Source organism: Gobius niger (genome assembly GCF_951799975.1).
Source record: "Gobius niger genome assembly, chromosome: 19".
Taxonomy (NCBI): Eukaryota; Metazoa; Chordata; class Actinopteri; order Gobiiformes; family Gobiidae; genus Gobius; species Gobius niger.
Genome location: NC_136870.1, coordinates 21,511,141 through 21,524,788, shown reverse-complemented (window position 1 = coordinate 21,524,788; position 13,648 = coordinate 21,511,141).

The window sequence follows — 13,648 nt, the reverse complement described above, 5'->3', positions numbered from 1 at the left end:
CAAAATAGCAACAAAAACAAGCATGAAAACACAACAAAAAGTGATCAAATAAAGTCACAAAAGAGCCACAAAAGCGTAACAAAAAAGCGTAGGCGGTGCAACAAAAAAGTCAAACGCAACAAGGTGATGAAAGTGCAGAAAAAAAGGGTGAAACCTCAACACAAAAGGGGACGAAAACACAATAAAAAAGCCACAGTTTTGTAAGTCTTCAACGAGGCGCTACTCTGGCCTATAGGCTGTGGGCTCAAGTCCAGAAGCTTTTAGATTTGGGTAACTGCAAAAAATGCGCTTGTTAAGGTGGTAAGAGGTTAAAAACACATTAATAGAATGTTCATCTAATGTTATGTTAATAAGAGCCTCGTGGAAACGTTTTAACGTTACATTTTGATCATATAAAGTTCCTTGAACCTGAAAACATTTATCTACATGTCTAATAGCAGCTTATCTCTTGAGTTCTAAAGCACAGGTGATAAATGAGCAGCAGAGGAGGTCTAGACTCCCAAGGACACTGTAAAGTCAACTCTGTCCAGCCTTTTTTTCATCCATGGCTGAGCCTTAAACTTTGCCAGGACTTTGTGAATCATGTAGAAGATCGTTGGCCATGTGGTTCGGTGTGTGCTGCTCAGTCTTTGCTCCTTTGGAGAACCTGGTCCAACAGTTTCTGCAAAGAGGACAGCCAAATGCACATTGTTAGGTTGATAAATAATAAATTACATGAAATTGCCCTGAATAAAGAGAATTTGTGTTTGGACAATCTTGAAATGTGACTGCAAGTAGAATGAGTATTGTACCGAGAGAAATGACATTTACACTTTGGCAGTCTCTCAGGAGAGATCGTCACGTCTGAGTCTGAATGTATTAAATAACTAATAATAGTTTACCCAAATCTCCTGGTAAAAAAGAGTCAAAATAGGAGGAAAACACAACAAAACAAGCGTCCATTTTGAATACTGAAGTAGAATTATGCAGTACTACAACCAGACTGCAACATGTAACAATATCTCTACTCATGATATAAAAGAAAGACAACTGATGGACAGTGGCATTTTTATGTACTCATAATCATTGCACAAGAAGATTATAGTAAAAACACGGCCCCAGAGGCTCACATTTATGTGAAGAAACCAGTCAGTGTTCAAGATGCTAGCATGCTACTGGCTAGCATTTAGCTTCAACAGCTCAGCTCCAACCTCTCCAAGAGAAAGTCCTGAACCACACTCCAAACCTTGGCTACAACATGTGACAGAAGTCAGAGCTGATCTGTTACTGTAGTATTTCCTCAGTGTTCATGCTTCAGGTTGAAGCCATTGACAGTTGGTTGACAGTTGCTAACCGGTAGCATGCTAACATGCTAGGGACAACCAACCCCACGCATAGTGACAACATGGAGCACCTTGTCACATTTGATTTTCCTGTCTTTGTCCGTCAGTAACTAGTAAATGCCATAAGATATAACAAAGGAAGCAAGACTTACTTCAAGCCAAGGGTTTAAGCTTTCATTTAATGTAAGTGAGGCTCTAGTGGAATGTTGTGTTGATGAGCGATGGACCCTACAAAAAAAAGTGTGACAACCAGCCCCGGTCTCTCCTATATTAGGATTTCCGATGTTGAATATAGACTATAACCTTTAAGCTACAAGTTAGCTACGCCTGCATTTCTTCATGGGTGTATCCATTGTGGAAATATCTGTGTTAAAACCACAAACCTTCTTAAACAGCTCCGCCCGTTGCCTGTTGTCCAAACTGATGTCTCTCCTGGCCTCTTCTTCCTGTCTCCTCTTCACCTCTGTGGGCCTGTCGGGGCAAGCAGCAAAATCAACAAACTTTACACAACTGAGATTTCTAGGAACATTCTGCCTCACATTCATTTTTCTTGAAACAGCTACTAACTCTGACTGTACAAAGAGTCACAGAGCTTGTCTTATATAGTGGACACGAAAAGGCATCTACATAACTTTTCTTAATAGTGATCTGTGAATGAACTCACTGTTTGGAGGTGACCTGCCTGTCTTTTCTCATGGGTGTGGAGAGTTTATCTGGAAAATATATACAGAAGGACGGCCTCACGATTCTAGCCGGGCCTGTTGGTCTCTCATAAGGGGCTTCTGAACCGCTCTTTGTGTGACCCGTCACCTAGGACCTGTTTGCCATGGGAGACCCTACCAGGGGCACGAAGCCCTCGACAACAGAGCTCCCAGGATCATTCAGGTGCTCAAACCCCTCCACCACGTCGAGGTGGGGCTTCTAGGAGAGGTGTAGCCTTTATATTTGGAAAATATTTGCTGAAAGTCTGAGGTTGATCTCTTCAAACCAGTGGTTCCACAAGCTACTGAGGAGACCATGTACTGTATCTAAAACCAGATTTACAATGGAACATCTGCTTAAGGTCATGAACTTTATTCATATTACAAAATTATAAATATCTATATCAAATCATATCGCTGACTATGCATAATTTAAGTTTCAAACACGTTAGCATTTATCACATTGTAGTACATAATGACCAAGTCAGTCTGTTATAAAAATGAGCTGTGCATATTTAAGCAGCAGAATATGTTATAAAATGATGTCAATGAATGGTGTTTTTAACATGGTTTATTAAAAGTCAACGCAGTAGGCTACCTGTCCTCGAGTTTCAATTTTTAGTTCGTATCCACTTCTGACTTAGTATCTTAGGGATATTGACTTTGTATGCTTTCCTCCCACACGAGGAGGCATAGGAAGTTCGGAACGCCAATATTCGTTAATAAGTTTTGTTTTCTTCAAGGCGTCCTCACTTCTCTCCCAGTGCCACCGCCTGCTTTATGCATGTGGCATAATCAGTTTTATGCATTTTAATCAAATAAAACTTAATGTATTTTAAAATAACTAATGAACAGCAGATGGCGCCAGCGCGTAAAAAGTATAAAAGCCCACCCTGGTTCACACGCACTTCCTCTGTCTTCCTCCCTGGCGTCCTCCGGCCTGGTTGGGCTGGCCCAGAGGCTGTGCGCGATGTTCTACGGGTGCAGGTAGCTATGGTTCGTTCGTCCTCTTTTCAGTATTGGTTTAGCCGCTAACGCAAGTTGTATTTTAGCGTCGCGGGTGGCTGTTTGTTTAAGGCGCACCACTCCATGGCGTCCGCATGGCTCTCCCGACGTGTTTTGGTCCGGGGTCTGCTGGGGCCCTCGCGTAACCGGGAGGCTATCGAAGCACCGCACCGGCCGGGTGGAGTTCGATGTGGGCGTGCGACGGTAGGCTTGCCTTGCCTCGTGGTTAGCCTTTTGTAGGAGGACTGTTCCGCAGCTAACTTTCTTTGTATTTACGTTTAGGTGGACCCAATGCTGCTGTCTTGCTTTGCCTTGTTCTTGTCCTGTTGTGGTTTGTTTGTACTACTGAAAGCTACTGTGACCAAACGAAAATACTGTGAACCGACAGACTTAAAGTGAAACTGTTCAACTGAATGTAACATTGTGAAATGTCTAGCCTGAACGAAAAGTATGAAGCGAACAGAATGATAAAGTACAACATAGAAAAATAAACTAAACTGTGAAAAAGGAACATGCCGCCTCTGTCCTTATGGGTCGAACCTGTGTGCCTTAAAGCACATTTTTTCCAGTTCTACTGGATGGCGTTGTCTGGCAATTTCATTTAAAAATACCTATACCACTCGTCATGTCACATGCACATTACGCACATGCTTTGGCCATCAAACTCCGACCGAGGCCACTGTGAATGGCACTGATTAGTATTTGCGTCGCTGTTTTATTCGTGCAGTTGACAAAAATACAGTCTGCATTTAATGAGAACGATGAGGAAGTTGAGTAGCCTAAAGAAACATGTGCCAACGCGGCCAGCAGCGCAGACTTTACGCACAGACATGAACTCTCTGTTCATGAGGCAAAACATAAAACAAACATCAGCAAATATAGATTCAGATGGCTCGATAGGCTAATTAGCAGAGGTGGGAGACTCGAGTCACATGACTTGTGTAGCGACTCTAAGCCTATGTCGCTAATATAGAAAGGGAAAGGGTCCTGTACCTTAGATGACGCGCTGCGTTTGTTGTAAGAGGCACGTATGAATCGCGTCTTGCTTTTGCTGATATAACGTTAAAACAGCGGCTTCGTGGTTTAGATGGATTACCAGTTAAATAGAATCGTGTACACGGTTCAGAATGCGTGGTCACAAACTAACAAAACGGTCAACGAAAAATACGGCTACCCAGGTTCCCTCTCTAGCCATTACCTGGGCGCTGTTGAGGTGCCCTATTTGAAAACTACGGCATTCACCGCCTACGTCCACGTGACTGACGCCCCCCAAGCGTTGCCGAGCAACCAGCCATGTGACATGATGGCTGTGGTACTGTGTGGCTCCTACACACCAGCCCCTTAATTATTACCCAATAATTATCTTTTATATAAGTAGGAGACATAAGACTTGTAATATCTCCAAGTGAGGACAGACTGACTAATAGCGACTTTAAACTACTCTTTATCTTTAGAATTAGGCATTGAGGATTACTTTTGAACGTCTTTTGGACTTTTGAATGGCACTTTGAACTCTGGGCTATGGCCATTTAACTAGCCTCTGACTCCTGCAAGAGACAGATCTTCGTTATAGGTCGATCCAAACAACTGGTCCGAGTCTTTATCCGCACCTGACGGACAAATCCTTTTTGATCTGGGAAGGTTTGCATCACTCGTCCCATTGGCCACGAGTTTCGAGGTGCTGTGTTGTCCACGATGAGGACAAGATCTCCGACCACAAGGTTTCTACTTGTTCCTGTCCATCGCTGGCGCTCCTGAAGTTGAGGCAAGTATTCCTTCACCCACCTCTTCCAAAACAAGTCAGACATATATTGTATCTGCTTCCATCTCCTAGTAGCGTACTTATCTGTGGTCTCAAACACTCCAGGTGGTAATGATGGAGAGGTTTTCAACAACAGGATGTGATTTGGAGTCAATGCTTCAAGATCGTTCAAATCCAAGGAGGCCTTTGTGATTGGTCGACTGTTTATTGTGGCCTCGGCCTCGCAAAGCATAGTATACAGGCCTTCTTCATCTAGGCTTTGCACTCGCAAGGTAGAATTGAGGACTTTTCGGACAGATCTTATAAGTCTTTCCCACGGCCCCCCATGGTGTGAGCCAGTTGGAGGATTAAAACTCCATTTTATTTCCTTTTGCAGCATGACATCACTGATTTGCTTCAGGTTCCAGTTCTCAATGGCAGCTCTTAGTTCTCTCTCTGCTCCTACGAAGTTAGTGCCATTATCCGAACGGATCTCTCTGACTTGGCCTCTCCTGGCAATAAAGCGTCGGAGCGAATTGATGAATGAGTCAGTGTCCAATGATTGTGCCACTTCTATATGGACTGCTCTAATGGCCAAACAGGTGAAGATTACGCCGTATCGCTTTACCATGCTTCTCCTACTCTTAACTTCAAACGGCCCAAAGCAGTCCACTCCAACGCGAGTAAAAGGTGGCTCATCAGGCACAATTCGATCGCAAGGCAAGTCTGCCATCTTCTGGTGAACAGGTGGAGCGTTTAAGCGACGACAGATGATACACTTGGACAACACCTTCCTTATTGCTGTGCTCACATTAGTTATCCAGTACCGCTCTCTCAATTTAGACAACATATGATTACGACCACCGTGTCCCACCTCCTGGTGTACATGCCAAAGGAGGAGCTCTGAAACATGGAGATGTTTTGCCATTATTATGGGATGTTTCATTTCCACAGGCATAGAGGACCTACTGAGTCTTCCACCAACTCTCAAGATTCCATCTTGCAGCTGTGGGCTGAGCTTGCGGAGATGACTAGACGTTTTCACAGACTGTCCTTTCTCAAGACTAGCCAATTCGTCCGGAAATGTCTTCTGCTGGCAATACTTTACAATAGCCAATTCAGCGTTCTCCAGTTCTCCAACTGTAAGACTGGATACCACAGCAGTCCTCTTAATCTTTCTTATTTCATTTTCCGGAGTATCTTCGTTTCTCAAGTCAGACTGACGTGTACCTTGCTTTCTCTTCTTTGCCCTGGAAAGAAGCGAGTCTTTAACCCTCAGGATCCATGCCACAGCTTTCTTTAAGCGCATCCAAGTGGAAAAATACTGAATCAGTTTAGACACTGGCTCTTCCTCTGCCTGTATAACATTCACTACAGCTGCTCTTTTCACTTCAGGATCTTCAGGGGAAAGCCTTCCAATTATTTGTGGACTGACCGGCCACTGACTCTCAGGCTGTAAGAGAAAGCAAGGCCCCGACAGCCACGTGAGGTGTTTAATAAAAACCTCAACTTTCACCCCTCTGGAGGCCATGTCTGCAGGATTACTGGTGGTGTCCACATGTTTCCACTGAGCAGCACGGGAAGCCTTGAGGATCTGTGACACTCTGTTTGCCACAAACACTTTGTATCGTGAGGTCTCATTATTAATGTATTTGAGCACAGATTCGCTATCTGTCCAAAAGACTGAATCCAGAAGGTCTAACTGCAGCTCCTTTCTCCAGAGAACATCCATACGACTGGCCATAGTTGCAGCTATGAGCTCCATTCTTGGGATAGTTACACACTTGAGAGGTGCAACACGAGATTTTCCCATTACAAATGCACTGTGCAGTTCAGAGTTCTTGTTTTTAGACACCAGGTAGGTCACTGTTCCATATCCATTCTCGCTGGCGTCACAGAAATGATGTAGTTGGGCTGTGCACACTTCTCCAAACTGTGGTGGCTTCAAACACCTGCTAACCTCAAATTTGTCCAGCAGGTGGAGCTGTTGGATAAACTTTAACCATTCCAGGGAGACAGATTCGGGGACAGGGTCATCCCAACCCACTTCTCTACTACACAGGTCTCTCAAAATCTTCTTGGCTGTCAATATTACAGGGCTCAACATTCCTAGAGGATCATATATGGAAGCGACAGTTGAGAGTATCCCTCTTCTGGTGAGAGGTCGGTCTTTCAAATTGACCTTGAATTTGAATGAGTCAGATTTAATAGACCACTCCACTCCCAACACTCTTTCCACAGCCATGGGATCGAACTCCATGTTCAGCTGCTCCATACATTTTGCCCTGCGACTTACAGGGATGACATCAAGCACGGCAGGTCTGTTACAAATCCATTTGGTAAGAGAAAATCCTCCTTCTGAGCATAGAGAGACCAGTTCATGATGTAGGGACACTGCCTTTTCCTCCGTTGTCACTGAGAGTAGGCAATCATCAACATAAAAACAATGGCGCAGGCAGTTTATAGCTTCATTGCTGTAGAGATGTCCATAATCCTCAGCACACCTTCTGAGAGCGTAGTTTGCACAGCTCGGTGATGATGTGGCCCCAAACAAATGCACCCTCATCCTGTACACAGTGGGCGGTTGTTCCAGATCTCCATCATGCCACCAGAGGAACCGGAGCAGGTCCGTATCGTCAGGTGTGACCTGTACCTGATGAAACATGGACTCAATGTCAGCCATCATCACCACTGGCTCTTTTCTAAAGCGAGTTACCACACCAATTAAAGAGCTGGTCAAATCGGGGCCCTGCAGGAGTTGAGCATTCAGCGATGTTCCCTGATAAGTAACTCCACAATCAAATACAACTCTTATCTTATTTTTTATGGGATGGTAAACTCCATGGTGCGGGATATACCACACTTTTCCATCATCACGGTACAGCTCCTCTTCCGGCACCTTTTCAGCATAACCTTTGACAAACAGCTCATTCATAAAGTTGTAGTACTCCTGGAAAAATACTGAATCTTTCTGCAGACGCCGCTTAAGATGCTGCAAACGCTGCTCAACGATCTTTCGGTTATTTGGCATGCATACTGCGCTGTGCCGTAGAGGTAAACTGATTTGATAATGGTCATTCAAATGCCTCACTGTATTCATGACAGAGTCCATAAATTTCAAATCTTCTCTGGACATTGCAGGTTGCTCATCCAAACTGGTTTCCGGGAAGTCATTTTTATACTGTTGCTGCCACAGATCCTCGAGGTTAACCACAGAAACCCGGTTGACAGTTACATGCGGCTGTTTACAATCATCTGTCTCTCCACTGCCTCCTCCCAAAGGTCCATTCACGGTCCATCCCAACATTGTTCTTGTGGCAAACGGACCTCCATCCACACTACAAACCACTTCTAGTGGCTCCAAAGCCTTCGGTACGTTGGTTCCTATTAGGAGTTCAATTCCTTCGTTGACTTGTGGTAGGTGAATGTGTCGCAGATGAGGCCATTTATTGATGTCACTCTTTGTTGGAATATTCCCTTTATAAACCGGCATGGACTCTTGCGTGTACACTTTTGGCAGCTCGAGAAAATCACCTCCGCCTAATGCTGCAACCTCCAGTCCAGAAACAATATTGCTACTTACAACCTTCTCCTGGCCCATTGTCCGTAGCAGGATGTGGCTCTTTTTTCCCATTACGTTGAGCTTATGCATAAGGCTCTCTGTACAAAATACAGCAGTGCTTCCTTGATCCAGGAAAGCATAGGTGGTAACTATTTTGCTTCCCTTTTTTGACTTCACCTGCACAGGAACAATTGGTAGTTTACAGTCTTGGTCTCCAGCCCCTGTAAGGCCACTTGACACCAGCATATCGCACACTTCTGTGCTTGTTTCTTGTGACTCAGCATCAGGCACAGTTTCTTTGTGGAGGACAGTGGGGTGCTTCCGACTGCACTTTGAACAGGAAAGTCTTTTACGACAATGCTTACTCATGTGTCCTGTGCATAGACAGCCAAAGCAAATGCCATGTTCCTTCAACAGATTTATCTTCTGGTCATGTGTCATTCTTCCCAACTGTGCACAATTAATCAACGTGTGTCCTGCTCCACAGCAAATGCATGCTCTCCTGGCTGGTGCATTCACTTCATCTTCCCTTGTAGCAGACCAAGATCTATTCCCCACTGTACCAACGGTGGTGGCAAAGCTGGCTCCTTTAGCTCTGGGCTGTAGTTTAGGTTTGTTCATATTAGGAGAGTCCTGAATATTTCCGAAAACTGGGTCTGTAAGTATATTCACCTGCTTCTCAATGAAGTCAGCGATATCATAGAATCGAGCTCTTCGTTGCTGTCGTTCTTGTAGCTCACATGCTTGGCTCCTCCATCTATCTCGAAACTTATATGGCAGCTTTTTTATGATGTTTAACATATTGGAAGGCATGTCTAAGTCTTGGAGATATTGAACATCCTCCATCGCGTTACAACATCCCCTGAGGAAAAGACTATAGTCTTGCAATGCCTTCACATCTTCAGTCCGAATTGGTGGCCAAGACAGGGCCTTTTCTATATAACAAGAGGCAACCTTTTGTTCATTACCGAACTTCTGTCTTAATAAAGTCTTTGCTCTCAAATAACCATGCTCTGGGTTTATATATTGACAACTTTTAACCAGCTCTTTGGCAGAACCCAGGGTATGCTGCTCCAGGAAATACAAACGATCAGAATTATTTGATGTATTCCTCTCAACTGTGTTCTCAAAGGCTTTTATGAATGCATGGTATTTTAACGGATCACCATCAAACATTGGGATTTCCCTCTTTGGTAAAGCTGTCAGACATTGCTGCTGTACCAACAAGGTTGTTATCTCATTTTGCTTCTTCATAATGCCAAGAACATTATTTTCGTTATTCACATCCAGTTTATTTGCATCACAGTCTAAAGCAAATTGTTTGTGCCGCGTAATGACTGGCTCTGCGTCAAAGATTACATCTTGTTCTGTATCCTTGAAAGATGTCTTTACAATGTGTTTATCACTTTGTTTAGTCGATGCAAGGATAAATTCAGCCGCATTCACATTTAAAGATTTGGGGGATTTTTTCAAATGAGATTTTCTTCCATCTGAAATCTTTGACCTTCCACTTAATGTGCTTTGAGAGCTTTTAAGGATTTCAAGTTTTGCTGTTTTTTCTGCTATTTCAGTTTCCAGTTTTAAGTTCTCTTTTCTTTTTCGCAGCCGCTCTTCCTCTTCTTCCAACGCATGCCTTTCTTTCAGTAGTTGTTGTCTTGTGGCTAATGCAGCAAGCTCAGCCTCTGTTTTTAAGCATGCAGAGGACGCTGTAGAGCTCTGAGATGACGTAGATTTTTGAGTCCCAGCATTGGAAGCGCTATCACATGGATTTATGTCTTCAGCCCGGTTCAAAGTGTTCGATAGATGCTTATTTGTTTCAGTTGGTTCCAAAGGGCATATGATTTCATTAATTTCAACTGGGCCTTCTTGTTCACATGCGTTTTGTTCAGTTGGTATATCGTTGACCCATTTTATAATGTCTTGTTCATGTGAAGTTTGTTGTTCAATTTCATCCACCCACTGGTAAACATCATTTTGAAATGCTTCTGTATATTTCATTACACTGGAAAACCAATCTTCTTGCTTTAGAGTTTCGTCGTGTGGCAATAAAGGCAACAGATTGTCATGAGCGGCATTAGCGCTTTCGCATAATTTGTTCAACTTTCCCATAGAATCTTTGATTTGAGACACATTATCCTTCCGTTTCATAAGCCCTTTCATTTCTGGTATCAGTGCCTTCATTCTATTGACAAACCCTTTGCGATCCTTTTGGAGTGTTTCAATCTTATGTCATAAGAACTTTTCCGTGGGTTTACGTGGTCTTTTCCCAGACTCCATTTCAGGCCGCGCGGCCGCACCATTAGCGTCACTCATCCTTTTTTTTTTTTTTTTATTATAAAACAGTAGATTATGAAATCGATTCACTTTATCGAATGCACAGTGGGTGACTAATACAGCATTCAGTTCAACAAAGTGACATAATACTTTCCAGTGAAACTCCAAAGCTTCGCATTATTTAATCCACACTCAATAGACATCAATCAAAGCGCGCAGCGCAGCATCCATCAGAGCGCACTGGACAATCTTTAACATCTGAGCACCATTTCTTCATCTAAATGTCCCAAACACAGGCACTTCAGGAACAATGCACAGATTCCGTATCCAAAAGCAAACTGCAACAGGTTAGCTTACCTGTGCTCCAGGAAATGGCGTGTGGATGTGGCTTTGTCCAGCGAAACTGTGGCGCAGCCTTACTCACTTGATGTCGTCCGCTTATGTTGTAGTTAATATTGCGAGCGATGGCTTTCATTGAATGGCCTTTTTCGTTGACAAATGTAGCGACTCTAAGCCTATGTCGCTAATATAGAAAGGGAAAGGGTCCTGTACCTTAGATGACGCGCTGCGTTTGTTGTAAGAGGCACGTATGAATCGCGTCTTGCTTTTGCTGATATAACGTTAAAACAGCGGCTTCGTGGTTTAGATGGATTACCAGTTAAATAGAATCGTGTACACGGTTCAGAATGCGTGGTCACAAACTAACAAAACGGTCAACGAAAAATACGGCTACCCAGGTTCCCTCTCTAGCCATTACCTGGGCGCTGTTGAGGTGCCCTATTTGAAAACTACGGCATTCACCGCCTACGTCCACGTGACTGACGCCCCCCAAGCGTTGCCGAGCAACCAGCCATGTGACATGATGGCTGTGGTACTGTGTGGCTCCTACAACTTGACTCGAGTCAGACTCGAGACTCAAGTCCCGCAATTTTCGGGACTTGAGACTTACTTGACCAAAGCTGCAAAAAGACTTGACTTGGGACTTGCTGTTTGTGACTCGAGACTTAACTTGGACTTGAGGCCAATGACTCTCAATGACTTGCTGTGAATTTATAATTATTTACTTGAGGGAAACTGTCGAAAGATCAGGATTCATTGCGTAAAAACGGCGCATCTATGTTTACATTATGGTAATTAGCCACATGCGTGTTCGGTTTCCCGACACAGCGCTTCTAATCAATACAGCGCGTAAAGGCAGGAGGAAATACGACGTCGAAATACATGCATTAAAAGTTTTCTAAACAGAGTGAAGAGGAGGAGATTTACGGACAGGAAAATGTTTGAAACAATGGGCTGGACCTACAGCGCAGACGGAGCCTCCAGAACGACGATGCGTAAGAGCTGATTAATCAACAGAAATCTTGGGGCTTTTCGATGTTTTAAGGCGTTCACACAAAGTTTACAGCATTTAGAGGCTAGTTTACGCATCCGCACACAGCCCAGTGACAGCAGGACTGAAGGCTACACAGAATCTATTTTGAGCAGGGGCGAATCCGAGTATACAGGGGCTGGGCATTGCAGGGGAACCACTGACAGAAAAACTGCCAGAAACTAACAAAAATAAAAATATTCTTTTATATTTATCTTTCAGACTGCAGGGAAAAGCAGGTCATATTTAAAATACTATATTTCATATTTTTTAAGTCAGTCATTTTTCTTTCCGTCTTGGTAAAAAATAACTTTAAAACTATTGATAAATGATCCACCAACTCATTCTGCTCGCACTGGTCACGAACATCGCTGTGGGGATGACAGGCCACGGGTTGGGGACACGAGCGCACAATTAATTTGATTCGGGGCTAGAGTGGAGGAAAACTGACTGGCTGCCTTCTGTCTCCTCTGATCTTCTGAAATGGTGCACCACCTCCTGGGTTTGTCCCTGTTTCAGAGCGTGGTGTCCTGCACTGGTCTCGTTTGTTTGCAAAATAAGGAGAGAGAAAGACGTTTCAAAAGTAAACCATTAAGTTTCCTCCCCCTTCCCTCCTGGCTGGACCTGACAGGCCAGTTTACAGGAAAAGCTCATCTCATTGGTCTAAGCTACGCCACCGGGGATTCTGGTTGGTTGTTGATGATATAATAGATAAACTATTTACTAATACTTACCGTATTTTTCAGACTATAAGTCGCACAAGCCTAAAAATGCATAATGAAGAAGAAAAAAACATATATGCTGTAAGTAGTCCTGGAGTATAAGTCGCCCTGGTGCATCGCTGACAAGCCTCTCCCGGCAGCACGTCAAACACCAGTTTGTGAACTCGTTCCTCTAGCTGTGGCTCTAGTTTTTAGCCTGCGATTAGCTTTTTTTGTTTTCTTCATTGCTGTAAGAGCAACCTCCGCTTTTCGCCAGTCCCTCACAAGTGTCTCGCTCACTCTAAACTTTCTTTCTGGTGCTCGATAACCATTTTCCCAATGCATATTTCACTACATGCAGCTTGTAATCTTTCTTTCTGGGGGCATTCGTGTTTAGTAGCAGATACTGGTGCACAAGCCAAGAGCGCCCTCTAGCGGTTATCAGTGTGAAAAATAATGAACATGTGAACCTATATATTTTGACGTATGAGTGTAAGCCCAGGTGGTCTATTATACACAATCTACTACATTCGTAAAACATATAAACTCCCTTACCATCACTTTAATATTGGATTTTTAAAAATAATCTGACGTAATCTGGTGTTTTTTTTTAAGTGCAAATACTACTAAAATAGACTCTGTACATGACTTCAAATCATATCAACGCCGCCCAAGAAGTGACTTCCTGTTTCGATCCAGCACGCCAAAATAAAAGCACACAGCTCGTCTCATTGATAAGTTCAGCAGGTACCCGTGTCTACATAGGTTTCCTCCGGGTACTCCGGTTTCCCCTACCACTAAAGCCGTGTACAATAGGTTCCCCTCTAGGGCCAGGACTCCTCTGAAAAAGAGATTCTTAATCTCAGTGGGACTATCCTGCTTAAATAAAGGTCAATATAAAAAAAAATATAATATATAGGTACTTGCAACATTATAAGAATATCATTAAATACACACATTTTAAGTGCTTTGT